General features: G+C 36.8%; 1 pseudogene; it reads left to right on the top strand.

The window, feature by feature from the left end:
• Positions 1,970-9,610, top strand: LOC109226972 (annotated as a pseudogene).

Genomic DNA, 17,996 nt, shown 5'->3' with positions numbered 1-17,996 from the left:
CCTAATAGTTCCTAATGCAAATCATTCGTCGAATTCCCTAATGTGCACTGTTAACCCTCAAAATTCTTTAAGAAAATAAATGATTAAAGTTCTATTTCATCTATAGAAACATGAAGATTGAGATAGTAGTACATATTTACTAACTGAAAATATTTCTTCTGGATAGGTAACCAAAATTTAAATTTTCACTTACTACAGGTCTTATTATCTTAGTTCTATGTCTCTCAAAATTATTAAATTTTTATTATTTTGTTATTTAAAGTAATTTTATATTTACTCATAAGGAGTAATAATTTAAATTACAATACTGATGAAATTTATTAATTATTAACTTTTAAAGAGATATAAATTGTGTAATTCGATAATATTTTTTTAAGCAATCATATATATTTTAGATGTTTGAAAGATAACATTTTATAGTTGATTTTTATTCCATAATAACTGTAGGCATCCAAATCTTAACGGATCAAGCCCATATGAAATTTGGGCTAAGTCCGAGTTTATTAGAGTTGCTTGGAGGCTACTCTACCAAAAATCTACCTTGGAGGCTACTCTATCTTAACTTTAAGTCACTCTTATAAAAAGGGTTACATATCCTTAAAAGGGAGATCTCAAAAAAATGGAGATCTTCTCGAAAATTCCATAAACTCTTGGGATATCAAATAGTTCAAGAAGGTGGAGATCAAATACATCTTCGGAGGTTTGCATCATCCTACATTCGAAAAATATGCTGCTTCAGTCCTTGAATTACGGAGATAATCAGGAGAGAAGAATAAGGGAGAAACAGAGTTGTCCTCACAATTGATTAGTAACAATATTTTTCTCTTATTTTGTGAAGTTTATTTTTTATATGTCGAAAATTTATTGCAAACAATAACTTTTACACAATTGGTTTTTTTATATTTGGAAAATAATACTAGATATTTTATTTTCTATGAGTTTTTAAATCATTTTTAATTTAATTTAAACTTTTAATGTGATATATATTTTTTATGGTTAATATGATATTTTATTAGTTTATAAATTAAAAAATTTACAGATTAATGGGACTTATGTCCCATGTCTCGGGCTTATGTTTGCCTCACGTTAAATAAAATACCGTCTTTTATAATACTGGTTGAGATCACAATCTCCAAAAAGAAGTTCAAGAAGGTTTCTCTATAAAATCTCTTTTCCTATAGCATAGCGATTATCTCATTGTTAAGCGATTTTGTGAAACATAATATAATTGATTCAACTTCATAATGCGGGAATTTAAAGAAATCAATCGTTTATAACACCAATTATTAGTAACTTAACTGAATAGACGTTTTCATTTATACCTAAAATTTGCCACTATGGCCAGCCGAATATTCTCACTCACGCCAATTATGAAAAAAATAAAAATAAAAAATTCAAATAGAAAGTCATGGACTCGTTTTTTTTTTTTTTTTTGGTTTAACTCATTCCCTTACGAGTTTCGACTGATCTCTTACCGAATGTGTAAAGAAATTCAAAAATAGCCAGATTTTGCAGGTGGTCATTCAAAAATAGTTACGGTTTTAAAAGTAATAGAAATTTAGCCGTTTTTCGTGTCAAGATAAATCTGAACGAAAACACTGTTCAAAATTTGGAAAATACTCCAGCATAATATACTGGAGTTCCAGTATAATATACCGGTCCAGTATAATATGTTGGAAGTTCATATACAGGTGCTCCAATCTCCAGTATATTATGCTGGAACTTTCCGCGGAGTTCCAACATAATATGCAGGAAGTTCATACACAGGTGCACCGTTCTCCAGTATAATATGCTGGACCAGTCTCTATTGCAGCAAAATAATGACTATTTTTCAATAACTTTGCAAATGCTGGCTATTTTTGAATGACCAGTCCGAAAACTGGTTACCCGTGCTATTTTTACAATGTGTAACTAACGGCGACACTGCTATGGCCTTTGCTTTAACGTTTCAATCCAAAATCAGAAAAATCCCAAATCGTTTAGGATTTGGTAGTTGCTAATCCATATTTAAGTAGAATTTGTAGTTGTTGGAATTAAACCAAGGTTAATAATCCTAAATTGATTAGGATTTGGTAGTTGCAAATTAATCAAATCCGTGTCTAAATAGGATTTTGTAGCATTATAAATATGGGTGCTCCGCTACAAACTGTCTATTACTATATCTCATTCAACCCCTTTGCTTTACCCGCAATTGAAGTTTTTTCGTACAATTTTTGTGGGTTCTTTCTTTGGTTATTTTAGCCTTGTAGTAATTATCATAACAACGTCCTTGTTTGCAGTGATTTTAGGTGTTTTGATTTCTGATTGAAGATGGCACATTCACATGCAGGCTTCAATCAACAGTATGAATATGGAGCCAATTCAACCTCTGGTGAAGCAGAGTCTCTGTCTGGAAGAATTGACCCCAAAACTTTTGGGGATCGCGTTTACAGGTGTAAGCCTCCTGAGAAAATTCAGAAGAAGGAAAGGGAACGTCCACTTGTATCTGAGCCCACTGAGAAGAGACGGAGGATTCATGAAGAAAGTGTTCTTACTTTGGAAGGAGGAGGAGGAGGAGATTACCAGCCAAAAACAAAGGAAACTAGGGCTGCTTATGAAGCCATGCTCTCTATAATTCAGCACCTTTTATGTGGAGGACAGCCCTTCAACATTGTGACTGCCGCAGCTGATGAGATCTTGGCTGTGCTAAAGAATGATAGTATTAACTTCAACAACCCTGAAAAGAAAAAGCTGGAAATTCAGAAGCTGTTGAATGCTCCCATATCAGACCAGGTATTTGATCATTTTGTTTCAATTGGCAGACTCATCACTGATTATCAAGGTGATGAAGCACTTAATTATGATAATGATGTTTGTGTAGCAGTTGATTTTGAGGAGAACGAAGAAGAAGAAAGTGATCTTGATCTGGTGCCAGATGATGAAAAAGAGGAAGTTGATGGTACTACTAGCACTATGCAGACGGGCAATGGAATTGATATATTGCAGGAAGCCGATGAGGGAATGGCTTTGGATGTTCAGTATATAGATGCTTATTGGCTTCAAAGAAAGATATCTCAAGCTTATCTTGAGCAGAAGATTGATCCGCAACAGTGTCAAAAGCTTGCTGAAGAGGTTCTTATAATTCTTGCTGAAGGTGGTGATGACCGTGACGTGGAAACCAAGCTGCTGGTGCATCTGCAGTTTGACAAGTTCAGTCTCATTAAGTATCTCCTGAGAAACCGGATAAAGGTAGTGTGGTGTACTCGTCTTGCAAGCGCTGAAGACCAAGCAAAGAGGAAGAAAATTGAACAAGAGATGTTGGGTTTGGGTCCAGATCATGCTGCAATATTGGAGCAGTTGCATGCTACTAATGGGGCAACTGCAAAAGAGAGAGAGAAGAATTTGGAGAAAAGCATTAGGGAAGAAGCTAGGCGTCTCATTTATAAAGATGAGACTGGTGGAGCAGATGCTGAAGATGTTGATAATGGTTGGTTGATGGGCGAGCGTCAGTTGCTCGATCTTGACAGCCTTGCCTTCCCACAGAGTGATCTGTTGATGGCACATAAAAAGTGTGAGGTTCCGGTGGGATCTTATAGAAATCATAAGAAGGGTTATGAGGAAGTTCATGTGCCAGCATTGAAGCCAAAGCCATTAGCTCTCGAAGAGCTCGTGAAGATCTCCTCCCTTCCGGAGTGGGCACAACCAGCTTTCAGTGGGATGTCCCAATTGAATAGGGTGCAGAGTAAGGTATACGAAACTGCCCTATTTTCCCCTGACAATATCTTACTGTGTGCTCCCACTGGAGCTGGAAAGACTAATGTAGCTATGCTTACTATACTTCAGCAAATTGGATTGAACCGTAATGAAGATAATGGATCTTTCAACCATAACAATTATAAGATTGTCTATGTGGCACCCATGAAAGCACTTGTTGCTGAAGTAGTTGGCAATCTCTCAAGGCGTTTGGATCATTATGGTGTCAGTGTAAAGGAATTGAGTGGAGATCAAACACTAACTCATCAAGAGATTGAAGAAACTCAAATTATTGTGACAACCCCGGAGAAATGGGATATCATAACCAGAAAGTCAGGTGATCGCACATATACACAGCTTGTTAAACTTGTTATAATTGATGAGATACATCTTCTGCATGACAACAGAGGTCCTGTTTTGGAAAGTATAATTGCAAGAACTATCAGACAAAGCGAGATTATGGTAGAGCATATCCGGCTGGTTGGGTTATCAGCGACTCTCCCAAATTGTGAGGATGTGGCCGAGTTTTTGAGAGTTAATCTGAAGAAAGGCCTCTTCCATTTTGACAATAGTTACAGACCTGTCCCATTGGCTCAACAGTATATTGGAATTACTGTTAAGAATCGGTTGCAGAGGTTCCATCTGATGAATGATGTTTGCTATGGAGAAGGTAATCAATGTGGCTGGAAAGCATCAAGTGCTTATTTTTGTCCACTCAAGGAAGGAAACAACTAGAACAGCTCGTGCAATACGAGATACTGCATGTGCTAATGGCACACTTGGTAAGTTTTTGAAGGAGGATAGTGTAACTCACGAAATTCTTCAGTCTCAAACAGAGCTTGTCAAGAGCAATGATCTCAGAGATCTTTTACCATATGGTTTCGCAATTCATCATGCGGGGTTAGATAGGACTGATCGTCAACTTGTGGAGGAACTTTTTGCTGATGGCCATGTGCAAGTTTTGGTTTCAACAGCCACCTTAGCTTGGGGTGTCAATTTACCTGCACATACTGTCATCATAAAAGGCACCACAATATACAATCCTGAAAAGGCAGCCTGGACTGAACTCAGTCCCCTTGATGTTATGCAGATGCTTGGCCGAGCAGGAAGGCCTCAATATGACACTAATGGTGAGGGAATCATAATAACTGGACACAGTGAACTGCAATATTATCTTTCTTTAATGAATCAACAGCTTCCTATTGAAAGTCAGTTTATATCTAAGTTGCCTGATCAGTTGAACGCAGAGATTGTCCTTGGGACAGTGCAGAATGCCAAAGAGGCATGCAACTGGCTCCGATATACTTACTTTTATTTTCGCATGGTACAAAATCCCACTCTTTATGGTCTCGCTGCTGATGCTCTCAAAACTGCTGGTGCTTTGGAGGAAAGGTGTGCTGACTTGGTTCATTCTGCAGCTACATTACTGGACAAGAACAACCTGATTAAGTATGATACAAAAAGTGGATATTTCCAGGCGACTGATTTGGGTCGCATTGCTAGCTATTACTACGTAACTCATGGGACTATTTCCACATACAATGAGCACTTGAAACCGACGATGGATGATAGTGAGCTTTGTAGACTCTTCACTCTCAGTGAGGAGTTCAAATATGTAATAGTAAGACAAGATGAGAAAATGGAATTGGCAAAGCTTCTGGATCGTGTTCCCATTCCGATCAAAGAGAGTCTTGAGGAGTCCAGTGCCAAGATGAATGCTCTACTGCAGGCATATATTTCGCAGCTGAAGCTTAAAGGGTTGTCTTTGTCATCGGACATGGCTTATTTAACTCAGAGTGCTACACGTCTGATGCGAGCCCTTTTTGAGATAGTTCTGAAAAGAGGATGGGCTCTGTTAGCCGAAAAGGCTTTGAAATGGTGCAAGATGATAAGTAAGAGGATGTGGAGCATGCAGACACCACTTCGCCAATTCCATGGCATTCCAAATGAAATCTTAATAAGATTGGAGAAGAAAGATTTGGCTTGGGAGCGGTATTATGATCTTTCATCACAAGAGTTAGGGGAGCTTATCCATTTCCCAAAGAAGCAAACAGATCTTCACAAGTGCATTCATCAGTTCCCGAAGCTCAACCTTGCAGCACATGTTCAACCAATTACACGCTCGGTCCTGTGTGTAGAATTGACTATTACACCAGATTTCCAGTGGGAGGATAATGTCCATGGTTATGTAGAACCTTTCTGGGTTATTGTGGAAGATAATGATAGGGACAATGTTCTTCATCATGAATATTTCATGCTGAAGAAACAGTATATTGATGAGGACCATACTTTGAACTTCATAGTCCCAATTTATGAACCATTGCCTCCTCAATACTTCATCCGTGTTGTGTCTGATAGATGGCTTGGGTCCGAGACTGTTTTATCAGTTTCTTTCCGACACCTGATTTTACCAGAGAAGTATCCTCCTCCCACCGAGTTACTAGACTTGCAACCTCTGCCAGTTACTGCATTGAGAAATCCAGCTTATGAATCACTCTATCATGATTTTAAGCATTTCAATCCAGTTCAGACTCAGGTGTTTACAGTCTTATACAACTCAGATGACAACGTCTTGGTCGCAGCTCCAACTGGTAGTGGGAAGACCATTTGTGCTGAATTTGCCATATTGAGGAATCATCAGAAAGGACCTGATAGTATCTTACGTGCAGTGTATATAGCTCCCTTTGAGGCTCTTGCTAAGGAGCGGTACAGTAATTGGAAGAAGAAATTTGGAGACTCTCTTGGAATGAGAGTGGTTGAATTAACTGGTGAAACGGGGACTGATTTGAAACTGTTAGAGAAGGGTCAATTAATTGTCAGCACGCCTGAGAAATGGGATGCTTTATCTAGTCGCTGGAAACAGCGAAAGCATGTTCAGAAAGTAAGTCTTTTCATTGTTGACGAACTGCACCTGATTGGTGGCCAAGGCGGTCCGGTGCTGGAGGTGATTGTCTCTCGGATGCGATATATATCAAACTAGCTTGATAACAAGATTCACATCGTTGCTTTGTCAACTTCCCTGGCTAATGGCAAGGATATGGGGGAATGGATTGGGGCTACATCTCATGGACTTTTCAACTTTTCTCCTAGTGTCAGGCCTGTGCCGCTGGAAATACATATTAAGGGTGTTGATATTGCTAACTTTGAAGCTAGGATGCAAGCCATGACAAAACCCACGTACACTGCAATAGTACAACATGCAAGAAAAGGAAAACCAGCAATAGTGTATGTTCCCACGAGGAAGCATGCACGCCTCACTGCGGTAGATCTGATGGCTTACTCAAGCATGGACAGCAAAGAAGTACCTGTGTTTTTGCTGCAATCTGGAATAGAGCTGGAGCCTTTTGTGGAGAGGATCAACGAGCCTATGCTAAAAGAGACACTTAAGTATGGTGTGGGCTTTTTGTATGAAGGCTTATCTAGCACAGATCAGGATATAGTGAAGACATTGTTTGAAACTGGATGGATTCAAGTATGTGTAATGAGCAGTACAATGTGTTGGGGAGTTCCCCTCTCTGCCCATTTGGTGGTGGTTATGGGAACTCAGTACCATGATGGTAAGGAAAATGTTGCCAGTGATTATTCAGTAAGTGATTTATTGCAGATGATGGGTCGTGCCAGTCGACCTCTTGTAGATAGCTCGGGGAAGTGTGTCATCATCTGCCATGCACCACGCAAAGACTACTACAAGAAGTTCTTGTATGAAGCATTTCCAGTTGAGAGCCATTTGCTGCACTATCTCCACGAAAATTTCAATGCCGAGGTGGCTGCTGGAGTTATTCAGAACAAGCAGGAAGCTGTAGATTACCTTACATGGACATTTATGTACAGAAGGATCACTCAGAATCCAAACTACTATAATCTGCAGGGAGTTAGTCACAAGCATCTTTCGGATCACCTCTCAGAGTTGGTCGAGAATACTATCAGTGACTTGGAGTCAAGCAAATGTGTTACTGTGGAAGATGACTTTTCGCTTTCGCCCCTGAATCTTGGCATGATTGCATCATATTATTACATCAGTTACAAAACCGTAGAGCATTTTAGCTCTTCTTTGACCACCAAAACGAAGTTAAAGGGCTTGCTTGAAATTTTGGCTTCAGCATCGGAATATGAAGAGTTGCCAATAAGACCCGGTGAAGAGGAGTTGCTAAGAAGGTTAATTAATCATCAGCGCTTCTCTTTTGAAAATCCCAAATACACAGATCCTCATGTCAAGGCTAAGGCTCTGTTACAAGCCCACTTCTCTAGGCAAATGGTGGGCGGAAGTCTAGCTTCTGACCAGCAAGAAGTACTTCTTTCTGCTAGTAGGCTGCTTCAAGCAATGGTTGATGTAATATCTAGTAAGGGATGGCTGAATCTCGCGCTTCTAGCAATGGAAGCGAGCCAGATGGTCACTCAGGGAATGTGGGGGCGTGATTCTATGCTTCTTCAACTCCCACACTTCACTAAGGAATTGGCGAAGAAGTGCCAAGAGAATCGAGGAAAGAGTATAGAGACTGTTTTTGATTTATTGCAGATGGAAAATGATGAGAGGCATGAGCTCTTGCAAATGTCAGAGTCACAGCTTATGGATATTGCCGGTTTCTGTAACCGGCTTCCTAACATTGATTTGACGTATGATCTGCTGGATGGTGGTAATGTGAGAGCAGGAGATGATGTGAGTTTACAGGTAACTCTTGAGCGAGATCTTGAGGGTAGAACAGAGGTTGAACCTGTGTTTGCGCCTAGATATCCTAGAGCCAAGGAAGAAAGATGGTGGCTTGTTGTTGGGGACACTAAAAGCAACCAACTATTAGCAATTAAGAGGGTTAGTCTTCAGAGGAAGTCAAGGATCAAGCTTGATTTCACCGGCCCTGCTGAAGCTGGAAGGAGGACGTACACACTCTATTTCATGTCTGATTCTTATCTAGGTTGTGATCAGGAACATACTTTTGCACTTGATGTAAAAGAGGCAATGGCAGAAGACGACAGTTGAAGATAAGTGATTTAGCTTTTACTTTTTGGTAACTTGCCCAGCTGCTTGATTTACTGATATAAGTGCTGTCTTATCCTATTTTAGATTGTGTCATGAACTAGTTTTTTCACAATATTATGCAGTTTATTTGTAGCTTTAAGAATGTAATCTGAAATGCTGCTGGGAAGTGGGTGGCATTTCCTTGTTTATTTGGGATTATTGGTGATCACTTGCCTCATAGTTTTCAGCCTTTTCTTCTACTCATTTGAACGGGTCAGGTGCGTTCTGGTCCTATATATATTACTCATAACATAAAAGGTCCTTCATGTTGTTAAAAGTGGATACCATTAGTCCAGGTAAAGATTAAAACCCTAAAACTAACGGAAAGATGTTACAAGGTAACAATGCTACAGGAAACAGACGATTAGATGCTCTACAAGTTTCTTGGTTACCACTAGTATGGTGACTGGTGAGCATCTACAAGTTAACAGTACTATTAATCTGTTTCTTGGCTACTGACGATGTTTCTTCATGCATTGGGGAGCCCAAACCACTTTGTTGGATTGTGCTTGCCTTTTCTGGTTTATTTCATTGTGTTTCTGTAAAAGAATGGTGAAGCTTCAAAAACCGTATTTCATTTTTCATATAGGTTAGAAGATGAGAAGCAGGACATGGTACGACTTTTATAACTATGAAGTAACTCAAGAAGGCTGATTTACTAGCGAAATTCTACCTGGTCCAACATGGATGTTTGATTCTGGTGCAGCTGCCATTTGGGTAATATTTGGGCAAAGGATGTTTCGTTTTGGTGCTAGTTCTAGATTTAGGAGGTGCTTGTGTTAACTCTTGGTATTGCTGTCTTTTTTTCTTTTTTTTTTGGAAGTCAGGTACTGCTGATATTTCATTTTTTGCTGCTGATATGTTGTTTGATGGTGATCGGTGCTTGATGTTTTTGGTTACGAATTTCAATCATGTTGGTTCGTCTTTGAATATGAGTGAATGGGACTAAATGCTTTGTCTTATGGCTACTGTTCTTATTAAATTTTACTAGTTGCGTTGGGAAAAGCTGTTTCCCTGAAGATGTTAGGATGCTTGTTGTTGAAGATGTACAACTGCTATATATTGAAATCTGAAAAGAAAATCTTTATGTAGATGACAGATGCTTTGTACATTTTGGTGAAAATAATAGGAAATTTTGCAAATCGCACTTGTAGATTTATCATATTTAGTAAAGAAGTTCATATTTTGCGATGACTCTTGGTGTTTTTCAGATCTCACCAGTTTCTCGTGAAAAATGGGAAGAGACTGCAACTCAAAATTCTGTCAGTTTTCAACTAGTTTCTGCCTGAAAAATCTCAACAGTTAGATCCAGCAATATGTTGATTATAACAAGATTGTGCCAGAAACCGAGTATAAACCAGACTGCTTGGTCTAAAACTAGATATACGACCTTGTAAACTAAATCTATTTGCAACATGACCAAATACCATTTCACCATGGTTTAGCATTCAACAGTTAGTCACTAGCCACCAACTTCGTTAATCTACAGTCAAGATTCACTCATTCATCATTAATCATTCATTCACAACAGAAGAAGAAAACAGAAACAATGCATTGATAAAATACAAGATTATACAATTACAACTTCAAGTTACATCTTTAAGTTACATTAACTACATATACAACTGCATTACATCTCAAATAGTCAAGTACTAATCTATATATGTGCATATACACAAGCATCAAAATAATAGATCAATCACATTCTGCAAGTCATCTGTCTAACCAATTTACTCCCATCATTTGAAGGCACTATATTTTGTTTCAATAAATAGAGGCTAGTTATGTTAATATGCTTACATTAGGTCCAGTATTTGTTAGGAGTTTTTTTTAGTATATTTAGACACCAAAGGATGTGGCTTAATAGTCATGAAGTGGGTGCAAACTTAGGAGACCAGGGTCCAAATCCCAGCAAAGGATGAATTGGACATGGCCTGATAGAGATAAATAAAATACTTCGTAAAGTTTGCCTATTCACTTTGTCCTAAACCCAGTAGTATGGATTCTGTAAGATGGAACCTTGAATGAGAAGGTTGTTTCACTATCGGAAGTGTGTATAACATTTTCAGGCATAATGGATTAGCAGGTGTATTGACATTTTCTATGGTATAAACTTTAATAAGAGTGTTCTTTGGTGCTTTTTCATCTTATGATTGGTTTGCTAAAGGACTCATGGTGTGTCTTGAGACATATCAATTGCAGCCTTAACCCTCTGGTCTGTGGATAAACCCTTCAAAGATAGAAAGCCAGTGTGTTTTGCGGTGAAAGGATCGCTAGCCTCCAGGGATGATCTGACTGACATGCTTTTATACAGAGGTATGAATATATCTAATCAAATGATTTTTTACTGCACTTTGATATTATGGTAGCTTGCTAAAGGAGATTGTAAGGCCTGCAAACCATTCTCTCTCTCTCTCTCTCTCTCTCTCTCTCTCTCTCTCTCTCTCTGTAAAAAAGGGGGTAAAAGAACAAATCTTGTCTAAATGTAGTCAAATGGAAAAACCTATTAGAGCCGCTTTTATAGAAGTTTGAAGGCTTATCAAAATGGCTTGATAAAATGAAATTGACAGGCTAGTTAATTTGATAGTTTTATATCTTAATATTTTCTATACGAACTATTGTTTTATTTCTTCCATTTTTACAGGCATAACCCTATGGTAACAACTTATCTGAGAAAAAAGGGTTGAAATTTTATTGATAAAGTTGTTGAAGAGAAGGGAAATTTTATATTTTAAAATTTTGCCAGTATTACATTCATTATTACCTTTGCTTTTCTCTTCCCCTTTACATCATTCTATAAAGATATGGAATTAACATAATGGTGTTTCGAGCAGTGATCAACAATATCGATGATCTTGCTAAAATAGTTTACCACTAACTTGTCAATTCCCTGCTAGATAAAATAGGAGGCTTTGTATAATATGCCCTGAATTTGATCATTGAAAATATTTGAATAACAGTTTGTGCATATATCAGTAGAACCATCTTCTTTTGATAAAGATCAGTAGAACCATTTTATTAAAGAAAAGAAGCAACAAGCTTTCTTATACAAATAGGACCAAGCACTCCAACACTTAGGGAAATTCCCATACCTATTTACATCAAAACCTCATTACTAACTCATCTTGTAAACCAACAATTTATGGTACAAAAGTATGTTCTACCAAAAAATGAGGTAGAACTTATTATGATCAAGACACGCACTGCATATTTTACAACATCTTAACGCCAAGAATTTTTAATAAATCAATTCAGCTATTACGCCAACCTTTTCGTGCATATTTCGACCTTTCATTAGTTTATCAAGCACCTCTTTCTGCTGCAACATTTTGTACAACTCAGGCAGCCTAATTCTAGTTCCTGCATCACTAGATTCACCAGTCAGAGTAGATGAAGTTGGCAATATATGAGCCAATATACTGCTTTTGGAAGTTGTGTACTTTCCTTTTTGACCACTTGAGAACCAGAAAGGAGAGAGCTGTTTTGCATTGTTGAGGAGGTGTAAGAGGAAGGAGATCCTCCACAAGGATGTGTGTCGCTCTTGTGCGCCTATGTGAAGATCTGTTAGGGAACCCCATGAATGTCATTATATGAGAAAAAGGGTTTGTCCTTTGGCTAATTAAAGACCACAGAGGAATGTTGCATCTGATGGCCACCAACAGATTCTGAGGTTGATTTCATGGTGTTTGGCTGATAGGACTGAGCCATGTAGGAACTCTCTTGAGAATGATATCTCAATGGAGGATTGCTCCAGTTTTGAGGCTCACCACTGTCCAGAGAGTACAGTAGACGCAGTCGGGAAAACTGTAGTGGAATTTGGCCCCTAGTTTAAAATTCGGATAAGGTGTTAGAGTTGGTGCCTTTGCCTGCTCTGATGAAGATGCAATATATTGTGATGCTGTGCTCATAGTTTGTCCTGCTGCAGGATTATAACATATAGGCTGTGGAATAGAAGTAAAATGGTTCTGAGGTGATTGTGAAGGTGCCAAAGTTGCCCCTGTGGGCTTTGATAGAATATGTTTGGTATATGAGCAGTGGACGCTGTATGAGTTTGATGAACAGTATCAGTTTTCAGAATTGGTTGGTGGAATTGCAGAGTAGCAAAGCATGATGTTTCTTGAATTGCCAGAGCTCGTTCTTTAGGATTTTAATCTTGAGGTTTTGGTTTATCATCTTTTGTTTGAAGCCTCGTGAGCCGTACTTCAGTTTCTGCCATTTCTTATCTATCTTTCAAATGCTGCACATTGTTCTGAACCTGCACATACAAGATCATTTGCATTTCTTCTCTACTGTGATTTCATTATCACTCAACAGTACCTATGGTTTGAAAAATTTCACATAGACCCCTTAATGAGTAAATAGATTATCCTCGAGCGTTAAGTCAACTATCAACCTACATGAATTGCTCCTTCATCATTCCAGACATAATGTCGGAGGTCATGCCGATAACTGGAGTTGTAGAGCATCACCAAGAGAAAGTCAAAGGTGAGATAATATTTACTATCTAAAAAAGTGCAAATCAAGGCCCATAGATGGAAGGAATTTGACAGTGATGGCTGATGGGAATCAAGAAATTTGAGATTGTCAAAATAAATATATGGGCTAGCAGATCATTTAGGACTCAAAATTACATAGAAGGGTGAGAAAGTTCCATGATTTGTTTGTCCATGGCATGGACTAAGTTGTATCTGAGAATTCTATTTTTACCTTGTCATATATTCTTGAACTTATTGGTGGAGGTATTGTAAAACGATCACTCATTGCTTTCCAACAGTACTATTAATTAAGCCAGGTACAGGCCTAATTAAGGAGTGCAACTAATATTACTCGTGACACTCATTTTTTTAGGTCTGTCTAAAGAAAATAATAATTTTCTCTTTAATTTTTGGAAACAATTAAAACCTTTTAGACTGTAAATCCTATCTACCATTCATAGACAAACCCGACATTTAGCTATAGTACACTTTTATTTTGTCGTGAATGCATGCAGTTGCTTATTGTTCTATTTCCATCAATAGTTTGCCAATATTTTTACTATAGGTTTTGTTTCCCATAGATTTAAACTTCCTAGAGATCGATAATCTTCTACTTTTATGCTTATATTTATGTACACTGCATTAGGGAGTTGTACAATATGCTTATACGCTTGTAGAGAGAATACCTTATGAATACAAGACTCTTGCCCTGTTTAAGTAAGCACAACGTGTACACAGTTAGGAGAACTTTATCGATCAATTTATTAGTTAAAAATCTTGTATCTCAATATTGTTAACCTTTACCAGCGATTGTGTCGATGGAGCTTTTATTCTCATTGGATCATTCCTTTCTAAATTTGTCACTTTCTGCTTTCCCTAACATCTTCGGAACGATTTATTTTTGTACTATAGAACTTCTTTGGTTGAAGAACTCAAAAAGATGTAGTGATTACTCTACTAGCTAATTATACATTTCGTCAAGCATCGATGAGTATGTTTCATTGCCAAATTACCCAAAGAAAATGGTAAAAGTTTAGGGCATATGACAATTAGTATCAAACGTGTCTGAAGGATAGATTAAAAGTGATTGGGCTTTTAAGTCTTAGTATTTCGGGAGAAGTTAAAAAACAGCCAGATTTACAAGTGGTCAGTCAGAAATAGCCACAGTTTCAAAAGTAATTGAAATTTAGCCACTTTTCATGTAAAGATAAATATGAACGAAAACGCTATTCAAATTCCGGAAAATACTCCAGTATATTATACTGGAGTTCCAACATAAGTATACTGAAACTTTAGTATATTTTAATGGAGTTCCAGCATAAGTATACTGGAACTCCAACATATTATAATGGAGTTCCAGTATAATATACCGGTCCAGCATAATATGCTGGAAGTTCATACACATGTGCTCCAATCTCCAATATATTATACTGAAATTTTCCGCGTGTTGGCGTTCCAGCACAATATGCTGGAAGTTTATACATAGATGCACCGATCTCTAGTATATTATGCTGGACCGGTCTCTGTTGCAGCAAAATAGCGGTTATTTTTCAATGACTTTGCAAACGCTGGCTATTTTTGAAAGACCAATCCGAAAACTGGTTAGCCCGTGCTATTTTTACTAATGTTTCATTTGGATTTTGTAGTGTGAATGATTTCCACTATAACTTTACATTTGATCATACATACTAGTCTTTCCTCAACTAACGAGCCAAGTTGAAGGAATTATTAAACTGAGCTTACAAAGTACTTTAATTTTAGGATGGGACTTGCATACCTTGCTTTACTTTTGTTAGCTTATTGTTTTCTTCTTTTCGTTATCTTCACATGATCACGTTATTACCTCAAAGCATTTCAAAACCCTTTTGAAAGATCAGTTGTTTCCTCTGATTTCTTTACTTGAATACTCATGAAAATAAAATAATTAGTAGATCCAAATTATTAGGTTTCATGATAAGGATATATAATTTACCTTGTGTGCCCAAGAAGCTTAGTGTGGTAGCCACTTGTAGTAATGCTTGTCTAATCAAACATATAATGCTATGGTGATTAATCATGTCCTCCCTTCTATCTATCCTTTTCGGATTATGGAACTTTCTCCCCGAATTGTGGAATTATTAAGTCTATTAAAAAGTCGAATTGATAACTTTACATGAATTTTCAAGTGGATGAAATGTATAGGCCAAAATCTGCCCTAACAGAATTTAACATAAAGTGGTATTAAGGAAAAAGATGTGGTCGAGGTCGAAGAGGAAACAATAGGATTTGTGGCTGGGCAATCAACAATGGTCGAGGTCGAGCATCAAGGACAGAGCACTAATGGCTAGTTTTTGTAATAAGATATTAAAGAGAATATTCCATTGCTATTAGGGTTGATTAGGGATATGTCTCATATATAAATAGAAAAAGAGATAAGGGGATAAGCATGTAATATTCATTTGATAAGAACACTTTTTGAGAAGAAGACTCTCTCTCCAGCAAGGATACAAACTCTACCTTTTTACTAAGATTCCATCATCTATTATTTCATATTTTTACATCAGATCGAGAATAATTCCAACATTCTAGGATTTGTCTGTCATTTATCACTATCAGAAAGAAGAATCATCCACCTCATTCAATATTGGGTGAATCATTCTCCTTATTTACATAATGCCATTTATTGCTTGATGTTCCTCTATTATTGCTCAAATCTTTTGGAATATTAAATGCGCACTGTTTTCAGTTCCCCTCCAGCATTATCTCACGTTATTTATGATAAAGTTCTAAATCTAGATACATTACCATTAATTGGGTTTAACCCTTCGTTACATAAGATTTAATAATTTAGCCGGAAGTATATTTTTTTTGGTCAAACATGAAATCGTTCCAATAGTCACCCTTTGTTTCCCATCTTCATCGATGGTCACCCTTATCTTTTATCGACATATCAATAAATGGAAGGAAGAAGAAGAAATAGAAAATGAAAGATTACATGTGAAACTACAAAGATAAATGTCTCCAACACTTGAGGCAAGTGAATGAGAGTTGTTTACCAATTAGGGTACTCATGGGACCAAAGTGTTCACAACTCCATTTTGGAGGAGTCAACCTCAATGTTCTTTTCTAGTCTTTCAAATCTCCAGCATTTGCCATCATTTTTCAAAGTGAAAGATGAAATTCAGCAAAACTATTAGTATATAAATGGGGCCTCTTAAAGAGAAAAGTTATATGTGAATGGAACGGTTGCACGCTTTGCACTTTTGTCTCAAAAGTTACAAAAATCCATGTTTTTTTCTTCTATTATTTCTCATCATCAGAATTGTGTTTTACTTACCTCCCGACATAAATTATGTAGTTATTCTTCATCATATTTCTTGATTCATTCGGGCAACCAATTATCGTTAATTAGTTTATCCATATGTCCACGTGTGAGTGTTATATATAGTAAACGTACTTGATAACAAATCCCATGTCTCTGTGCGTTGTTCATGAGATTTTTCTTATTTGAGTACATTTATGGGGTAACATCTGTATTTCACTTGAATTATAGGATGTTTAAATAGAAGGTAACTGGGAAACTATTCGATCATGTACGTTATTCTTTTCACATGTTGCGTGAAGTAACAACAAAAATGGATTGTATATGTACACAAACAAAGAGTAGAGCATTCAAGCACAAGTCACCGTCAGATTTCCATGCAACATCAAGTGTTTTCTGCCATGTGATCTTCGGGTCAAATTATGAAAATCTTAGCATCATATTTACTTCATTCTTAATATTCTTAGTTCATAAAATATGAAAAAAGCAAGAACCATACCATAATTCAATGGACTGATGAAAAATACAATACTAGAATTCCGGTAAAAAGCGACCGAAGTTTAGCGACCAAAGTTGGTCTGTCAAGAAAAGCGATCAAAGTTGGTCGCTAAACTGGTGAAAATAATAAAATAATAATTTTAAATACATTAGCGACCAAGGTTGGTCGCTATTTGGTCGCTAATATAAAATTATGTATAGTTAGCGACCAAAGTTGGTCGCTTTTCAGGTCAACATTGGTCAAAATTAAAAATCACTTTTGTATTTACTATCTAAATAATATAAATGTAAGCCGTTAACACTTTTGTAATACAAGGGATGAATAGACTAAAATATACTCTAACATGCTATATATGCAGTTAAGTAGTACTACGAAGCGTGTGTTTGTGTGTATATATATATATATGAGAACATGAAGCGCTCGGAACACAGGGCCGGGTTCTTTTAGGTATTGATACACTTGTAAATTGATTCATCGACTTATAACCTACTCAGATGCATGTATATATATTAAAAATAAATTAAAACGTCTCGACTTATATATATATATATATATATATATATATATATATATATATATATATATATATATATATATATATATATATATATATATATACTATATACTATATTATACTATATATATCGAATATACCTTGATATATAATACACTATACTATATATATAGTATAGTGTATTATATAATACACTATAAATAATGTCATGACCCGGATTTCCCACCCTCGGGAGTCGTGATGGCGCCTACTCGTAGAAGCTAGGCAAGCCATGATCTTAGAAATCATTAACTCTTTCTATTTTAATTCCTTTTTAACCAATTAAATTTACCGAAAATAAACAAATAAATTGCAGCGGAATATGAAATTTAGCGGAAGTCTTAAATAAAATATAAAACCAAAATATCCTGAAGACCAACACATGCCTCTAACCAGAACCTGGTGTCACAACATCCACGGAC

Source organism: Nicotiana attenuata, chromosome 6, assembly GCF_001879085.1.
Source record: "Nicotiana attenuata strain UT chromosome 6, NIATTr2, whole genome shotgun sequence".
NCBI lineage: Eukaryota > Viridiplantae > Streptophyta > Magnoliopsida > Solanales > Solanaceae > Nicotiana > Nicotiana attenuata.
Note: the sequence above shows the minus strand (reverse complement) of the source record. Positions and strands in the feature narration are given on the sequence as shown.